This window comes from Rhinoderma darwinii (assembly GCF_050947455.1).
Source record: "Rhinoderma darwinii isolate aRhiDar2 chromosome 2 unlocalized genomic scaffold, aRhiDar2.hap1 SUPER_2_unloc_55, whole genome shotgun sequence".
NCBI lineage: Eukaryota > Metazoa > Chordata > Amphibia > Anura > Rhinodermatidae > Rhinoderma > Rhinoderma darwinii.
In genome coordinates, this window is record NW_027461724.1 from 758,833 (window position 1) to 764,494 (window position 5,662).

The 5,662-nt window shown below is 44.2% G+C and overlaps 1 non-coding gene across 1 annotated transcript; it reads left to right on the forward strand.

Moving 5' to 3' along the window:
* The first annotated feature begins 816 nt into the window (after nt 1-816).
* Nucleotides 817-1,009, forward strand: LOC142679610 (U2 spliceosomal RNA). Its single transcript, XR_012852830.1, has one exon. It is a non-coding gene; the product is annotated as a U2 spliceosomal RNA (small nuclear RNA).
* Nucleotides 1,010-5,662: the final 4,653 nt, after the last annotated feature.

Sequence of the window (5,662 nt, forward strand, 5' to 3'; positions counted from 1 at the left end):
TGATGGTGAAATGGAAATGGTGCGTAAGAGATTTAAAACGGCCGATATCCTGGAAACTGCCTGTATTTTATGTCATCTTAAAATCCTTTTATGTGCGTTTTAATCTGGGTACTGCAGGTGACATTGAGAAAAAGAAAATTATTGATATAGTTAGGAATAACGAGGTTTTATGTGAGGTTCCTTTTTTAAATAACACACAATCTGCTAGAGTTTGGAAGCTCTTTAAGACACCTGGAGTATCAAATAGACAACATGATGTGGTTTGGTTGACTTTACATAACTGTCTTCCAACAAGGTCTCTCCTCGAGAGAAGAGGTGTGGGAGTATCAGAGGTCTGTCCCAGGAGTGGTTGTGGAGGTATTGAAGATGTAAAACATGTATATTGGAATTGTAATTTTACAAAGCAGGTTTTATCACTTTTAAACCGGCTCTTAATGTTCTTATTGAAATCTAATGCTTTTAGCTATGAGAATATTTTGATTGGATGTGATTTTACAAAACTTGAAAATGTACGTATTTATTGGATTGTCTTTGCTATTTTTAAAGAAACTGTCTGGGATGCAAGAAATCTTATTATTTTTAGGAAGACTGTTTTAACTCCAAACGATGCTGTCAAACTGTTTTTATCCAGGCTGCATACTGTGTACCTCTATGACAAGAAAAGGTGGGGTGAGGTTAAGGCTGAAGGTATGTGGAATGTTAAAAAATGGAACCTGTATTGTTAACGCATGTAAAGAAATAAATTTTCTGATATGACTCATATGATGTAAGGTCTAACCGCAGTATGAAGTAGCTTTTATGTGAAATAAGATGCGGATAGTATATAAACTGATGAGTTAAAAAAAAAAAAAAAAAATCTGTTCTTATCAGTTTAATATCTGATACGTCCCCTATCTGGGGACCATATATTAAATGGATTTTTAGAACAGGGAGATGGAAATAGAGCTTGCTCTGTCCACTCCACGCATTGACCTGGTATTGCAGTATTTCCAGGACCGGTGCACCCTTTCTTTATGTGTTTACTAAAATCAGATTCCAAAAGTGCTTTTTGTGTTTGCCATTGTTTTTGTCTTTCGGATGGGATCTCCCCTTTTAATCCCATTATTTCAACACCTGTTGGACAATGCATTTGTACAGTCATGTGTGATAATGAGCTAATTTATTAAATGCAATTAATTAATACATTGCCACCTCTTGTTTTGTGTCGTCTGTGTTTCTGTGTTTCCGGCATTTCACATTGGAACAGCTCATTCACCTTCCTTGTCTTCTCTCCGCCCTCCCTCCTAGGTAGGTTAAAGAGCTGCACCTGAGCCAGCCACTGATTGATGCAGCACCATAGTCAAATAGTGGAGTGGAGTAGGGGAACAGCAAACAGCCATTAAAGCAGCCAGCCCGCCCGCCCGCCCGTCACAATGGACCTACCTGTGTACACTAGATGGATGTGATGGAATGTACTGTGGTCCCTACATTTCAAGAAGAAGTAAGAATTGCAGTTGCAACAAACCCTTGCTTGCCTACAAAGAGAGCAGCAATTTGGATTTGTTACTATGTTACCTGGAAGAATAACAAACTGTGCAAGGATGGAGGTTGTAGGAGCAAGGAGAACAAGTTGTCTGTAAAGTTGGTGGATGCCTATTTTCCATTTTGCAGTCCCTTGTCTCCCTCTTGTGGCCTCCTGGAGGCAACTAGCTGTGCAAAAAAAAGACAGCCTGGGGGCCGGCTGTTGCAGTGTTGCCCTCTCAGGCAACACTGAGTGACTGACTGAGCCGCACCGTCTTATATAAAGTTCAGACGGAACTTTGCACGTGTCATAGTGGAGACCTCAGGAGCCAGAGCCAGCTTTCTGACATCATAATGGGGCCTCAGAGATAAAAGCCTGGGCCCAGGCAGTGTTGGTCAGTGCTGCTCAGCAGGCAGCACTGGACTGGATTAAAGCTGATACAAGGTGTGAAAGGAGAAGGGGTGGCAGTGGGCATGCACTTACTGCTGCTGCTGCTGCTGCTGCTGCCAGTGTTTGCACGGCAGGAGGGCATTTGGGCGTTGCCAGGAAGGCGTTTTTATGTCGATACTTCCTCTTTCAGCACTGCATTGTGGTGCAAGCAAAAGAAGCAAATCCTGTCTTGCTTCCTCTCCGGCCTTTATTCACCTCCCGCTTAGTAGCTGTGAGTGTGTGTGAGCCTGCAGGGCCCCATGGAATTGCCTAGGAGTAGGCTGAATCGCTGCAAGGGGTGAACAGCAGTATTGGGCAGGCTCGGTCAACGTGCGGCCCGTTCGGGTTATCGCTTCTCGGCCTTCTGGCTGAGATCAAGTGTAGTTCTGATTACTTGTAGTCAGTGCTGCCTGGTCTTGGTTAGGAGGTGCTCAGGTACCCTCTCTCTCGGCCTCGGGGGATCGTCCAGGTTCGCCTGGACTTCACCCCCGTGCTGCTATTTGGGAGAGAGGCTTAGTCCTGAGCAACGGGTTGCGATCCATATACCCCCGTGTAGGTTTCGACCGAAAAGGGGAGTTGCGCCCAAAGTTGCGCCTACTAAGGAGTAGCGTAACGATCCCAAAAAACCTTACTCACCATGGACGAGGATCCATGTGAGATACCGGCTTATGCCCGGATTAAAAACACAATTCGTGTAGTGCTATCGGAGGAGAAGGCGACGACCTGCGGCTTAAAATTCGTGGTGGAGACCGTACTTGTTGGTATCTTCAACATCCAGAAGCGAGAAATTTTGGCGGTGCAGGATTACCCAAGAAGGAGGACATACGACGTTACTTTCATACAGAATGGAGTATTCAGAGATCTGCTGGCGGCTTATACGGTAAAAAATGACCCGAGACTGGACGGTGTTGATTTTTATGAGCACGTTATGGACATCACTAAAATGATAGTTATAAAGATGTACTGCCCTTTTGCCGACTTAAAAGAAGTGATGTCCTTTTTATTCCCTTATTTTAAAACTGTGAAATGTATTGGCAAAGTCATGAATGAGGTTGGTGTATGGACCTCAAAGTGGAGATTCAATGTAACATGTTATAAAGATGCCAATTTTACAGGAGGGATAATGTTGCCGCCAGCACGTTTTAAAATAGGTGATATGGCCGGAGACTTTTATTTTTCAGGGATGCCTCCATTCTGTAGGAAGTGCCAAAAGTACGGTCACACCAAGGAGTCTTGTGACAGCACCTGTAGGAACTGCGGCAGCTCTGAGCACGAGACCAAAACTTGCCCTCTGGGGAAAAGGTGCCGTTTTTGCAGCCGAGTTGGTCACCTCTATGCTACTTGTCCCCACAGATCTAAGGAGTTGGAACAACCTGAGGACCGGCCAAGGCGTCCTGAGCGGCCCGCAGGCCAGATCACCCCCGTACAAAGAGAGGAACCCCAAGGAGGTGAGCAAGACGAAATGGATACCTCCAGCAGACCCCCCCAAACAGGTGACCCTAAAGAGCAGAGGCGACAAAAACGCAGAGCCAGTGATCAGCGGACGAAAGAGCCCCCCCAGGAGACTGGGGTGCAGGATAGTTCGGATGAAGCTGATCCTACTGGCCTGCAAGAGATGCTGGGTCAGCCTGTACCTGAGGCAGAGGTCCCGGGCGGAGCGGCAGCGCTCACTAAGAGACGTAGGGCGTACTCGGAGGTGGCAGCGGGGGTGCCGATGGGAGTACCTGCCAGGTTGAAGGCAGGGAAACCAGTTGACGTGCCCCCGGAAGCGACAACTGAAGGTCCCCCCCCTTCCAGACAGTTGGGGGATATAGGGACAGCTGCCTCCGAGGTAAGCGTGGTCCCTGAGACGTCCAGAAGCGCGATTCCTGCCCCTATAGAAGGGGAGGACGCTGCCAAAGATTGCGGAATCTTACCCGTTGAGTCCGTCTGGGACCCATTTTCAAGAAGCGCCTTAGGTATGGGGGGTCAGCTGAGTGACGGGTCTTCCTCTCAAACCTCATCGATGCATACATTTGACTCGAGGAAATATGATGATGAGAGCTCGAGTGGGGTGTCTGGCGACGCGGAGGACTGCTGAGGCCTCCTCGGGTAAGATAAAAATAGACTGTCTCTCTCCCTTTTCCTCATGGCTGAGTTATGTGGTCTTTCCCTTAATGTAAGAAGCGTGCACTCACAGACAAGAAGAGCTGCCCTTTTCAACTACCTTTCTGTTTTTACCGCCTCAGTGTTTTTCCTACAGGAATGCTGCATACCTCACCGCATGAATTATAAAAAATATGAGGAAGACTGGAGACTCGGACCTTCAGTGTGGTCCGGGTCCAATGAATCAAAAGCCGCAGGTGTCGCCATTTTATTCAAAGGGAACGTTTTAATTGATCGTTTTTATGAAATTTTACCAGGCAGAATTTTAATGGTCAAAGCTTTTATAAACGGTGTTAGATGGCAGTTTTTAAACTTTTATGGTTCTACAGACAAAAAAGAAAGAGCAAAAATGCTAGAAATTTTACCCCTTTTTATCAATGATTCAGAACCACTCATTTTAGCTGGTGATTTTAATTGTATTTTAAAGGGGGAACGCCGGTTCTCTAATTCAGTAAGTCGAAACTATGATAAAACCCCGTCTATTTTAAAAGATATTACAGTGGATTTTAAACTTACTGATGTTTTTAAAAAATGCAATAGGGATCTACCGGAAGAGGACGGCGTCACCTGGAGCAATGTAAACTGCAGCTCCAGGATTGATTTTATTTTTTGCTCTTATCAAATACTGCCTTTTAAATGTGATCTTAATTCTAACGTGTTTTCTGACCATAAACTTTTATATTTTAAAGTTAATTTGAACGATCAAAGGAGAACTCCGAAGAAAGCCTGGAAATTAAACGTATCCCTTTTAGAGGATCCGCAAATTTTATCCGATTTTATCACCTTTTATAAGGGCTGCAGACGGGTAAGACATCCCAATATGCTAATTGTTTCCTGGTGGGAAAAAATGAAAATAAAGATAAGAGATTTTTTTATTAAAGCTGGGATGAAGAAAGCAAAAGAGAAATCTGAATTTTATGCTAATTTAAATACCCGTCTGCAGACCCAATACAAGTTCAGAGAACAGGGTATGCAGGTGGAGAAGGAGATCACCGAAATTAAAAAAGAAATCTCCCAGTGCCTGGAGCAGAGGGGAAAGGAGATAATCTTTCGCTCTAAGGTAAAACATCTTGAAGAAAATGAGACCTGCTCCAGGTACTTCTTCAAGAAAATAAATGATAAGCATACCCTGTTAAATGAGATAGATGGGGAAACAAATACCCAAAACATTTTAAAAAAGGTGCACGGTTTTTATGCGGATCTTTTTAATACAAAACATGTTGATGTTGATTTTATGAACGACTCATTGAAGGAGGTGGATGCTGTTTTAAATCCTGTTTCCCAAGTGTTTTTATTACAGGATATTACGGAACAGGAGATTTTAGAAACTACAAAGAGTTTTAAAACAGGTAAAGTCCCTGGCCCTGACGGTATACCTATAGAATTCTATGTTATATTTTATGGTATTTTAAAAGAGGATCTCCACCCTCTTTTTACCCAAGTTTTTAGAACAAAAGCCCTCCCAGGGTCCTGGAAGAAAGGCGAAGTGTCCCTGCTTTACAAAAAGGGGGACAAAACAGACATTAAAAATTGGAGGCCTATCACTTTGCTAAACTCTGACTACAAAGTAATGGCGAAGATATGTGC